Here is a 12,652-nt window from a genome sequence, read left to right on the forward strand (position 1 = left end):
GCGCCAGGGTCTGCCACACAACTGTGGCTGAAATGATTGGTTCGTTTGGGCCCCCACAAAACAAGCTGGCAATCAATCTGTCCCTGCACAAACTGGCTCTACGGAGGCAAGATGTCGTCCTCATCCTCCTCATCCACCGATTCCTCACCCTCTTCAGTATTGTGTACATCCTCATCCTCACAGAGTATTAACTCGTCCCCACTGGAATCCACAACCACAGGTCCCTCTGTACGTTCTGGAGGCTGGTCTCCCTGGAAGAGTTGATAATTCATTTTTATGAACACCATCTTCTCCACATTTTGTGGAAGCAACCTCCTACGCCTTTCGCTGACAAGGTTCCCGGCTGCACTCCACACTCTTTCGGAGTACACACTGGAGGGGGGGCAACTCAGGTAAAATAGAGCCAGTTTGTACAGGGGCCTCCAAATTGCCTCTTTTTCCTGCCAGTACAGGTATGGACTGTCTGACATGCCTACTTGGATGCTGTCACCGATGTAATCCTCCACCATTCTGTCAATGGTGACAGTATCATATGTAGTGACAGTAGACATGTCAGAAATTGTTGCCAGGTCCTTCAGTCCGGACCAGATGTCCAAACTTGGTCCTGCCTGCCCTGCATCACCGCCAGCGGGTTGCTTAGGATACCTAAGTTTTTTCCTGGCAGCCCCAGTTGCGGGAGAAAATGAAGAAGGAGCTGTTGACGTGTCACGTTCCGCTTCAGCTGACAGTGTGTTCACCAGCAGGTCTTTGCACCTCTTCAGGCTTGTGTCGGCCGGAAAGAGAGACACCACATAGGCTTTAAACCTAGGGTCGAGCACGGTGACCAAAATGTAGTGGTCTGATTTCAACAGATTGACCACCCTGGAATCCTGGCAAAGCGAATGAAGGGCTTCATCCACAAGTCCCACATGCCGAGTGGAATCGCATCCTTCTTAGCTTCTCCTTCACTTTCTCCAGCTGCTTCTGCAAAAGCCTGATGAGGGGAATGACCTGACTCAAGCTGGCAGTGTCTGAACTGACTTCACGTGTGGCAAGTTCGAAGGGCTGGAGAACCTTGCACAACACGGAAATCATTCTACACTGCGCTTGAGTCAGGTGCATACCCCCTCCTTTGCCTATGTCATAGGTGGATGTATAGGCTTGAATGGCCTTTTGCTGCTCCTCCATCCTCTGAAGCATATAGAGGGTTGAGTTCCACCGCGTCACAACCTCTTGCTTCAGGTGATGGTGGGGCAGGTTCAAGAGTGTTTGCTGGTGCTCCAGTCTTCGGCACGCAGTCGCTGAATGGCAAAAGTGGCCAGAAATTTTTTCGGGCCACCCAAAGCGTCTCCTGCACACCCCTGTCGCTTTTCAGAAAATTTTGCACCACCAAGTTTATTGTGTGAGCAAAACATGGGACGTGCTGGAATTTGCCCAGATGTAATGCCCGCACAATATTGGTGGCGTTGTCAGATATCACAAATCCCCAGGAGAGTCTAAGTGGGGTAAGCCACTGGGCGATGATTTCCCTCAGTTTCTCTAAGAGGTTGTCGGCGGTGTGCCTCTTACTGAAACCGGTGATACACAGCGCAGCCTGCCTTGGAACGAGCTGGTGTTTCTGAGATGCTGCTACTGGTGACGCTGCTGCTGTTGCTGCGTAAGGTGATACATCTACCCAGTGGGCTGTCACAGTCATATAGTCCTTAGTCTGCCCTGTTCCACTTGTCCACATGTCCGTGGTTAAGTGGACATTGGGTACAACGGCATTTTTCAGGACACTGAGGACACTTTTTCTGACGTTTCTGTACAGTCTCGGTATCACCTGCCTAGTGAAGTGGAATCTAGACGGGATTTGGAACCGGGGACACACTACCTCCATCAATTGTCTAAATCCCACTGCACTAATGGCGGATTCCGGACGCACGTCTAACACCAACATAGCAGTCAAGGCCTCAGTTATACGTTTTGCTTTAGGATGACTGCTGTTGTACTTCATCCTCCTCGCTAAGGACTGTTGGAGGGTCAATTGTTTAGTAAAAGTAGTGGTGTTCCTACTTCCTCTCTGGGATGTTGAAGGACTCCCAGCAGCAGCAACAGCAGCAGCGGCAGCAGGAGGCGTAGCAATGCAGGATCCTCCGGAGGAATCCCGGATAGGAGAGTCAGTCATGCCAGTGACATGGCCTGCAGGACTACTTCCGATCCTGACTAAGGAGGAAATTGACGAGGAGGGAGTTGACGGTGTGGTTTGCAGGCACTTGGATACAACAGGACAACAGGATTTAGGTGTCCCTGGACTGCTTACGGTCTTAGCCAAAGTTTCTGAACTTGACAGTAACTTTTTATGAACGCGCTGCAGGTGCCGTATAAGGGAGGATGTCCCTACCCCTACTTATTCCACCTTTACATATGGTACATATGGCAAGACAGTTGTTGTCCGGATTTGGATAGAAATATTGCCAGACCAAAGAGGTGGAATGTTTGGTCTTCTGCCCAGGCATGACCGTGATGGGCTTTTTCATCCCACGGACAACAACTCTCTCCCTCGGAGCCTGATTTAAACAAACCACATCACCATCAGAATCCTCCTCGCCAACTTCCTCCTCAGCGCCAGCTACACCAGTATCCTCATCCTGTTGTACTTCAACAGTGACATCTTCAATTTGCATATCAGCAAGTGGACTGTGGGTGCTCCTTTCAGCACTTGCAGGGGACGTGCAAATGGTGGAAAGAGCCACCTCTTCCCGTCCAGTGCTGGGAAGGTCAGGCATCGCAACCACCACCACACTTGGACTCTCCTTGGGGATTTGTGATATCTTCTTAGAAGGCACAGTTCTTTGCTGTGCTTTTGCCAGCTTAACTCGTTTGATTTTTTTAGTGGGAGGAGGGCTTCCATCGTCATGTGAAGTCATGAACATAGGGAAAGACCTTAGCCATTCCTTGCCACTCCGTGTCGTAAATGGCATATTGGCAAGTTTACGTTTCTCTTCAGATGATTTAAATGTTTTTTTCAAGGTCATTTTCCTGAACTTTGTCATTTGGGATTGTATGTGCCTTCTACTATGACATTGGGCATCGGCCTTGGCAGACGACGTTGATGGCATGTTATTGTCTATGTCATGACTAGTGGCAGCAGCTTCAGCACTAGGAGGAAGTGGTTCTTGATCTTTCCCTATTTTATTTTTATCGGAGAAAGTTTGGTCCTCCATTTATGTTATATTGATATATACGTGTGGCTAAGGCAGACACAAACACAGAAAATAATTTTTTATTTTTGTTGGAGACTAGTGCACTTTGTGGGTTACACCACCCTTTAAGAAATGAGCCAGACGGCCCTTTACTTATGGGACACAGGCGCACACTTGGCACTGCTCCTTTGTTGATGCACATGCAGCCACAGTGCACACAATTCACAAACACAGAAAAAAATTTTTTATTTTGATTGGAGTGCCCTTTGGGGGTTACAGCACCCTTTAGCGGTCTATCCAGCCGGCCCTTTATTTATGGTACACAGGCGCACGCTTGGCACTACTTTGTTGATGCACGTGCGGCTACTGCGCACACAATTCACAAACACAAAAAAATATATTTTTTTATTTTGTTTGGAGTGCCCTTTGGGGGTTACAGCACCCTTTAGCGGTCAATCCAGCTGGCCCTTTATTTATGGGACACAGGCGCACGCTTGGCACTACTTTGTTGATGCACGTGCAGCTACTGCGCACACAATTCACAAACACAAAAAAATATATATTTTTATTTTGTTTGGAGTGCCCTTTGGGGGTTACAGCACCCTTTAACGGACAAGCCAGCCGGCCTTTTACTTATGGGACTGTATTGGGATAGCAAAATGGCTACTGACAGCCATTTCTATTCATGGTTCTTATGTGTGTATCAGACATGAAGTGTATCAGGCATGAAATGGTATAGGAATGTGGAAGCAGACAGGCCATAAATCCTTTAGGCGTTGTCTACTGCGATGTACGCTTGCGTTAAGTTTAAGAAAGTCCTTATCAGTAGTTAACCAATAAAGTAGTTTGAAGTAGGGCTATGCCCATATTAGAAGAGTTATATGGGTATGCAAGTAGGATACTATATAAATGAAGAACAAAGAAGCTTCCCGTGGCCTGCCCTATGCCTGGACTAGACTGCAGCTGGTGGCCAGGATATTGTTCGTTCCAGCTCTATTCTGAGAGGAGGCTCCTGGATCATGTTACCATTTATATTCCGAAGCTAAGTAACTATTATTCTTTTATATCTTCATTATTTGTTGTAATAGTTCCACCGGGAACATTAAAGTGGTGTCAGAAGTGGGATACAGAGAGTTAATAGTCATAAATCTGCTTGGAATGTGTAGTCGATTGTTCTAACATTGCTGTGCAATCGTAGTGTTGTGCAAATGCAGGGTTGTGCAAACCCATGTAAAAAATCCTCTGTCTCATAAGTGAATGAGGGAGGTGTGACCTGATCAGTCACAGAGTGTATACTGTACGTCACAGTATATCTGTATGTTGTCTGTTTACTGTGTTTGTGTTGTTGAAACAAACAAGAATAATGCATTTTAAGATTTTCAAGAAATATGCAAATATGTTGAAAAAAGAGTTGGGATTTCAGCTGGCTGATTTCCAGAAAAAGCATAATGTTGGTTTTTCACTGCCTGGTATTGATAAGTGTAAAAATAATTACATTTTGCGTAGACCAATATATGTTGAAAGAAGTGTAAAATCTGTTGAGAAGAATGCAGTGATAAGAAAGCCTGTCTCATAGACAGAGAGAGTAAGCCTGAATTCACATTGTCCCAGAAATTCCATAGGGAGGGTGTCACAGTTGATGCTAGCGAGTTACCTGTATCAGGTGATGAGCTGGAATCACTGGAGGCCGGCTGGACTGGAACCATGGTTAACATGAATAGCTCTTTATTATAAGAAGTGGGTAGCAGTGAGAACTGCCTTTGGTGATGAGTGACTGGAACTGGAAACTGGAGACGTTGGAATGAGACCAGAAGGAACTTGGAGGGACCGGACTGGGACCGGCAGGTAGGCTGACTGAGCTGGTCGGGGTACCAGTAGATGAGCCTGCAGATGGATGGTAGCACAGAAGCTACTTGGTGCAGCTAATGAGCCGTGAGGTGAGTGGGCTTGGAGGAACCGGACTGGGACCGGCAGGAAGACTGGTATCTGGATGGCTACGTAGAGCGGCCGGTTAGCCGTGGGTAGACGCTGGTAGCTGGGTGGTTACATGGAGCGGCTGGATAGCCGTGGGTAGATGCTGGTAGCTGGGTAGCTACGTGGAGAGGCTGGATAGCCGTGGGTAGATGCTGGTAGCTGGGTGGCTACGTGGAGCAGCTGGATAGCCGTGGGCAGACGCTGGTAGCTGGGTGGCTACGTGGAGCGGCTGGATAGCCGTGGGTAGACGCTGGTAGCTGGGTGGCTACGTGGAGCGGCTGGATAGCCATGGGTAGACGCTGGTAGCTGAGTGGCTACGTGGAGCGGCTGGATAGCCGTGGGTAGATGCTGGTAGCTGAGTGGCTACGTGGAGTGGCTGGATAGCCGTGGGTAGACGCTGGTAGCTGGGTGGCTACGTGGAGTGGCTGGATAGCCGTGGGCAGACGCTGGTAGCTGGGTGGCTACGTGGAGTAGCTGGATAGCCGTGGGTAGACGCTGGTAGCTGGGTGGCTACGTGGAGTAGCTGGATAGCCGTGGGTAGACGCTGGTAGCTGGGTGGCTACGTGGAGCAGCTGGATAGCCGTGGGTAGATGCTGGTAGCTGAGTGGCTATGTGGAGCGGCTGGATAGCCGTGGGCAGACGCTGGTAGCTGAGTGGCTACGTGGAGTGGCTAGATAGCCGTGGGTAGACGTTGGTAGCTGGATGGCTTTGGGGAGTGGCTGGATAGCCGTGGGTAGATGCTGGTAGCGTGGAAGCTACTCGGTGCGGCCTGGGAGCCGTGGGTGAGAGATGGTAGCGTGAAAGCTTTTTGGTGCGGCCTGGGAACCGTGGGTGAGAGATGGTAGCGTGGAAGCTACTTGGTGCGGCCTAGGAGCCGTGTGGAGAAGCTGGTAGCGTGGAAGCTATGTGGAGCGGCCTGGGAGCCGTAGGTGAGAGTCTGGTAGCGTGGATAGCTGAATGCAGCAGGCTTACGGATAGCACTGGTCTAGGAACCAGCAGGAGCCTGGGACATACTGGCACACAGAGGAACAGCTATAGCACAAGCAGTACACCACGGAACGTAACACGATGTTCAAGCACTGAGTGCTATTAGAGGAGGATCTATATACCTAGAGTCTGGCAGCGATTGGTGGATACAGACAGGTGGTCTGGCAGTGGCATTCAGAGTGGAGCAAGGCACAGCATGCAGAGGGAGTATTCATCTCTGCAGCCCTTGAGAAACAGGACCACACCTGTGATTCCAATTAAGACTAGCAATGCTCACAGACAGATCAGGGTCCAGGTGTTTAATCAGTGTGGGGGGAGAGCAGTCTGCACACACAGAGATGTTACAGCCAGCATGATTCAGCCAGAGCAGATGTCCCAGGAGAATTACAAACACAGATCCATGGAGCAGCTGGCAGAGGTAAGTCACAAAAGGTAAAAACTAGCCAGGATTGTGACAGTACCCCCCTCTTCAAGGGTGGACTCCGAACACCCAAATAAATACATAGGAGAACATGAAAAAATGAGACACCCAGGAAACTGAAAAACTTTCTTCCAAACATGACATTACAGGAGCTTCAAACATAGGAACACCATCACTCTAGAAACATCTCTTTAGACATCTTCTTAATTCTGCATTATTGGGATACCAGAAGTGGAAATTCTTCAAAGGGGATGATTCAAGACCTTTGTCGATTCTTCTTTCTGCTGCGAGAATGTTTTGTGCCAACCAATGGACATGGGATCTCTGGTAACTCCTGTGGAAACACATGACTGGAAAGGACAGGGTCAAATGGCAGATGGTTTTCAGGGAATGGAGAATTATCATATGCAGGATCAAGTTCAGACTCCGAGTCAGTATCTAAAGGTAAAATCGAAGGTTTAGTAGGACTTGAACATTGATAGGACTCCTGGGAGGAACTAAGTGAAATTTAACCAGTTTTGATGGTGTTTTGGGAGTTACCGCAGTATGAAGAGGACAAGGAGGTGGCCGCACATCTCATGTTCAGGGAAGTGGAGGACTCAGCAGAGGATGATTCTTTAGTAGCACCAACAGACTGCTTGGACCGATTTTCAGAACTAGAATTTCGTTTGACAGGTTTTAGACCAAATTCTTTAATAACAGCTTCACTGAAAGTCTTTGTTTTTAGAAGCACAGGATCTTTAGACTCGATGAGAGGATTGGCCCAGTCCAATGCCTTACCTCTAAAGGAAGAGAGAAGGTACTTAGTAAGGTTGGTAGGAGTGATACCACAAGCTGGATCTGCTTCCATGATTGCAGCATATTGCGTCAGTAATGCAAAGTATTGCGATAAGTCCCCATCAAAATATATGTATCCTGGAGTATCCAATGAAGTTTGTGTGTTCGAGGATTGTGGAGCACATTCAGGTGCAGGGCTGGAAGAGACTTGAGGATGCTCTGATTGTTGAGGAATCAAAACAACTGAAGTTGACAGCTGTTCGGTACTTGGACCAACTAAAGGAACTGGAAGGAGTCCTGAAGAGCCAGAGACAGCAGCTTCAACATTCGAGGCTGAGAACAGGCTACAGAAACTGTCATCCTCTGGAATGATATTTTCAGGAGATGCTGAACAGGAGCCATGATCAGGATTAGTAGTACATGACACTTCTCCCTGGGAACTGGAACCTGGACCCCACTCCTGGGGCATGAGACTTGAGACCACCTCCTGGGGTGCGATACTTGAGGCCCCTTGCTGGGGTGCGAGACTTGAAACCCCCTCCTGGGGTGCGAGACCTGAGACCCCCTCCTGGGGTGCGAGACTTGAGACCCCTTCCTGGGGTGCGAGACTTGAGACCCCCTCCTGGGGTGCGAGACTTGAAACCCCCTCCTGGGGTGCGCGACCTGAGACCCCTTCCTGGGGTGCGAGACTTGAGACCCTCTCCTGGGGTGTGAGACTTGGGGCCCCCTCTTGGGGTGAGAGACTTGGGACCCCCTCTTGGGGTGCGAGACTTGGGACCCCCTCTTGGGGTGCAAAACTTGGGACCCCCTCTTGGGGTGAGAGACTTGGGACCCCCTCTTGGGGTGAGAGACTTGGGACCCCCTCTTGGGGTGAGAGACTTGGGACCCCCTCTTGGGGTGCGAAACTTGGGACCTCCTCTTGTGGTGTGAGACTTGGGACCCCCTCTTGAGGTGCGAAACTTGGGACCCCCTCTTGGGGTGTGAGACTTGTAACCCTCTCCTGGGGTGAGAGACTTAAGGTCCCCTCCTGGAGTACAGAACTTGACACTCCCTGTTGGAGTATGGGACCCAAAATCCCCTTCTGGGGAAGCTGACTCGACTTTTCCTTTTGGGGTATGGAACATGAACCCCCCTTTTGGGATGCGAGGACAGAGACTTCCTCCTGGGGTGAGTGACTCAAAACCCCTTCTTGGGTTATGAGACTTGAGGACCCTCCTGGGGTAGCCAACTGAAGTCCCCTACCAGAGCAGGCAGAATCCGGGTTGGGTCCGGAACAGGCAAAATCTGGGCTTGGACCGGAACAGGCAAAATCCGGGACGGGACCAGAACAGGCAGAATCCGGGATGGGACCGGAACAGGCAGAATCCGGGACGGGACCAGAACAGGCAGAATCCGGGACGGGACCGGAACAGGCAGAGTCCGGGCTGGGACCGGAACAGGCAGAATCCGGGCTGGGACCGGAACAGGCAGAATCTGGGCTGGGACCGGAACAGGCAGAATCTGGGCTGGGACCGGAACAGGCAGAATCTGGGCTGGGACCGGAACAGGCAGAATCCGGGCTGGGACCGGAACAGGCAGAATCCGGGACGGGACCTGAACAGGCATTGAGACGTTGACACATAGTTATACTGCTGGAATTGCAAAGGGGACAGCCTTTGAGAAAGTGGTCAGAAGCTCCACAATAGCGACAGAGATATAAATCTTTACGCCGCTGGCGTTCAGCCACAGAGAGCTTGGAGCGCGGGTAACTTCGATGTCTCACTTTACTTGGCAAGGAAGAATCTTTGGTTCTTAGAGAATCCAAGACAGAGTTTTTAGTTGAGACAGAGGTAGCTCTAAGAAATTCAGGAATGATCTGAAAGATTTTGTTGAGTAGAGCCTTTAGCTGTTCCAGCAGTTGATGGAAAGTAGTTAGGGGTTCAGGTAAGATTTGGGTATCATCTAGCCGGTTAGTCAGAATTTTCAGAAGCTGTAGTACTTGATGCTGTACCGCCTCCTGTGAATCCAAACGAGTGATTAGGTTACGGAAAGCACTTGATCCAGGATTAAGTGCTTGATCCGCTACCATCGTTAGGCTTGAACATACTGTCACAGTTGGTGCTAGCGAGTTACCTGTATCAGGTGATGAGCTGGAATCACTGGAGGCTGGCTGGACTGGAACCATGGTTAACATGAATAGCTCTTTATTATAAGAAGTGGGTAGCAGTGAGAACTGCCTTTGGTGATGAGTGACTGGAACTGGAAACTGGAGACGTTGGAATGAGACCAGAAGGAACTTGGAGGGACCGGACTGGGACCGGCAGGTAGGCTGACTGAGCTGGTCGGGGTACCAGTAGATGAGCCTGCAGATGGATGGTAGCATGGAAGCTACTTGGTGCAGCTAACGAGCCGTGAATTGAGTGGGCTTGGAGGAACCGGACTGGGACCGGCAGGAAGACTGGTATCTGGATGGCTACGTGGAGCGGCCGGTTAGCCGTGGGTAGACGCTGGTAGCTGGGTGGCTACGTGGAGCGGCTGGATAGCCGTGGGTAGATGCTGGTAGCTGGGTAGCTACGTGGAGCGGCTGGATAGCCATTGGTAGATGCTGGTAGCTGGGTGGCTACGTGGAGCGGCTGGATAGCTGTGGGCAGACGCTGGTAGCTGGGTGGCTACGTGGAGCGGCTGGATAGCCGTGGGTAGACGCTGGTAGCTGGGTGGCTACATGGAGCGGCTGGATAGCCGTGGGTAGACGCTGGTAGCTGAGTGGCTACGTGGAGCGGCTGGATAGCCGTGGGTAGACGCTGGTAGCTGAGTGGCTACATGGAGTGGCTGGATAGCCGTGGGTAGACGCTGGTAGCTGGGTTGCTACGTGGAGTGGCTGGATAGCCGTGGGCAGACGCTGGTAGCTCGGTGGCTACGTGGAGTGGCTGGATAGCCGTGGGTAGACGCTGGTAGCTGGGTGGCTATGTGGAGCGGCTGGATAGCCGTGGGTAGATGCTGGTAGCTGAGTGGCTACGTGGAGCGGCTGGATAGCCGTGGGCAGACGCTGGTAGCTGAGTGGCTACGTGGAGCGGCTGGATAGCCGTGGGCAGACGCTGGTAGCTGAGTGGCTACGTGGAGCGGCTGGATAGCCGTGGGTAGACGTTGGTAGCTGGATGGCTTTGGGGAGTGGCTGGATAGCCGTGGGTAGACGCTGGTAGCGTGGAAGCTACTTGGTGCGGCCTGGGAGCCGTGGGTGAGAGATGGTAGCGTGAAAGCTACTTGGTGCGGCCTGGGAACCGTGGGTGAGAGATGGTAGCGTGGAAGCTACTTGGTGTGGCCTAGGAGCCGTAGGTGAGAGTCTGGTAGCGTGGATAGCTGAATGCAGCAGGCTTACAGATAGCACTGGTCTAGGAACCAGCAGGAGCCTGGGACATACTGGCACACAGAGGAACAGCTATAGCACAAGCAGTACACCACGGAACGTAACACGATGTTCAAGCACTGAGTGCTATTAGAGGAGGATCTATATACCTAGAGTCTGGCAGCGATTGGTGGATACAGATAGGTGGTCTGGCAGTGGCATTCAGAGTGGAGCAAAGCACAGCATGCAGAGGGAGTATTCATCTCTGCAGCCCTTGAGAAACAGGACCACACCTGTGATTCCAATTAAGACTAGCAATGCTCACAGACAGAGCAGGGTCCAGGTGTTTAATCAGTGTGGGGGGAGAGCAGTCTGCACACACAGAGATGTTACAGCCAGCATGATTCAGCCAGAGCAGATGTCCCAGGAGAATTACAAACACAGATCCATGGAGCAGCTGGCAGAGGTAAGTCACAAAAGGTAAAAACTAGCCAGGATTGTGACAGAGGGGGAGTGAATCTTCACAAGTAAGAGTTGAGATGTCAGCTAGCGCTGAAATAAGTGCTGATTTATTACACACAGAAAGTGTAGAAATTAGTGAGTTTGAGATACACAGAGAAGTGTATCAGAAAGAACTTGAAACAGAAAATATTTTTGATCAGAAAAGTCATTATGTGATGCAAATGTCTCATGATTTGACAACATGTGAACAAAATGTTGAAATTCATGAATGCAAAGAATATGTCCAAAAATCAGAATCAAATTTGAATGCAGATGAGGTTTCTGATAACATGCCATTGGTTAGTGATACTCTTGAGGTGAATGATGGTATGCTTGAATTGCCTAAGACTATCCAGCTTGCCATTCAATGTGAACTGATTGAAAAAAAAGATGTGTTTGCATGGCCATTCGAAGGGGTGTCGCTGAGTGAAGGGGTGGTGATGATGCCTTTTGCCTTGCCCAATGAGACAAAATGCAAGGGGTGGAAGATAGAAGGGATTTCAGTAAATGTCCATGCCCTGAGACTGAAGACTTCCCCCATGATAACATTAAATTTACATGGCATGATCAACGTGTCATTGTTGAGTTTAAAACTGCAAAAAGTGAACAAGTTGTGTTTTCTGATGAAACATCCATTGCAAATGATGTTCATGGTTTACTTGCTCATTGTGAAGGAGGGGTTGGTGGGTACACACTGACCAACGACAAAGGGCATACATGCATTACAGACACACTGATTATGGGTTTGTGTAGTGACATAGGTGCAGATTTTGTGTTTGGTAATGAAATTCGCATCCCAGTGTATTTCCTTACAAAGCCTTACCAGCGAAAGGTTTTGAAGCAGCTGAAAGACACACAGTTGCTAACGACAACGGCAGAAACTCTCATGCTAATTAAGGAGATTAAAGCACTACTTGCTGGCCGAGTGAAATTTAAACCAATGTTTGAACTGTCCATATTGGATTTCTTTATGATCGCAGCTCCACGGTGGTGGGAAGATTTCCAAGACAGAGAGCATTATTGGTTCATGGACTATGGTGCTACCTGCACCCACACAGGACTGTTGTGGATCTTTGCTGAAGCAAAGCAGCTATCTTTACAAACTGACAGCAGAAAGCCAGAAGAAGGGGCTAGCTAACTTGTTGCATTTATGACTGTTTTCCAAGTCACTGACAAGACTGGATGCCCTGTAAGTGTTCACACTGAGAAATGGACATTAGACACAAAGTCCATATGTGCTGCTGTCCAAAGCTGGAAAATCGACGTGGGACATGCTGATACACACACCTACAGCTTCAATGGTGTGTGCACAAGTGAACTGAGAACAGAACATGATGTGCAATTCACCGCAAAGACAGCACTGATGGTGCTAGAACTGTTATGACATGACGGAGCTGACGCTGCATTCGAGCAAGCTCATATCAAAGGGATTCCTTATATCCAAACTATGGTCAGAGACATTGCAAAAACCTGTTGTGTTTGCCAACAGATGGAACTGTGGCCTAC

Source organism: Taudactylus pleione, unplaced genomic scaffold (genome assembly GCF_031769625.1).
Source record: "Taudactylus pleione unplaced genomic scaffold, aTauple2 ptg000242l, whole genome shotgun sequence".
Taxonomy (NCBI): Eukaryota; Metazoa; Chordata; class Amphibia; order Anura; family Myobatrachidae; genus Taudactylus; species Taudactylus pleione.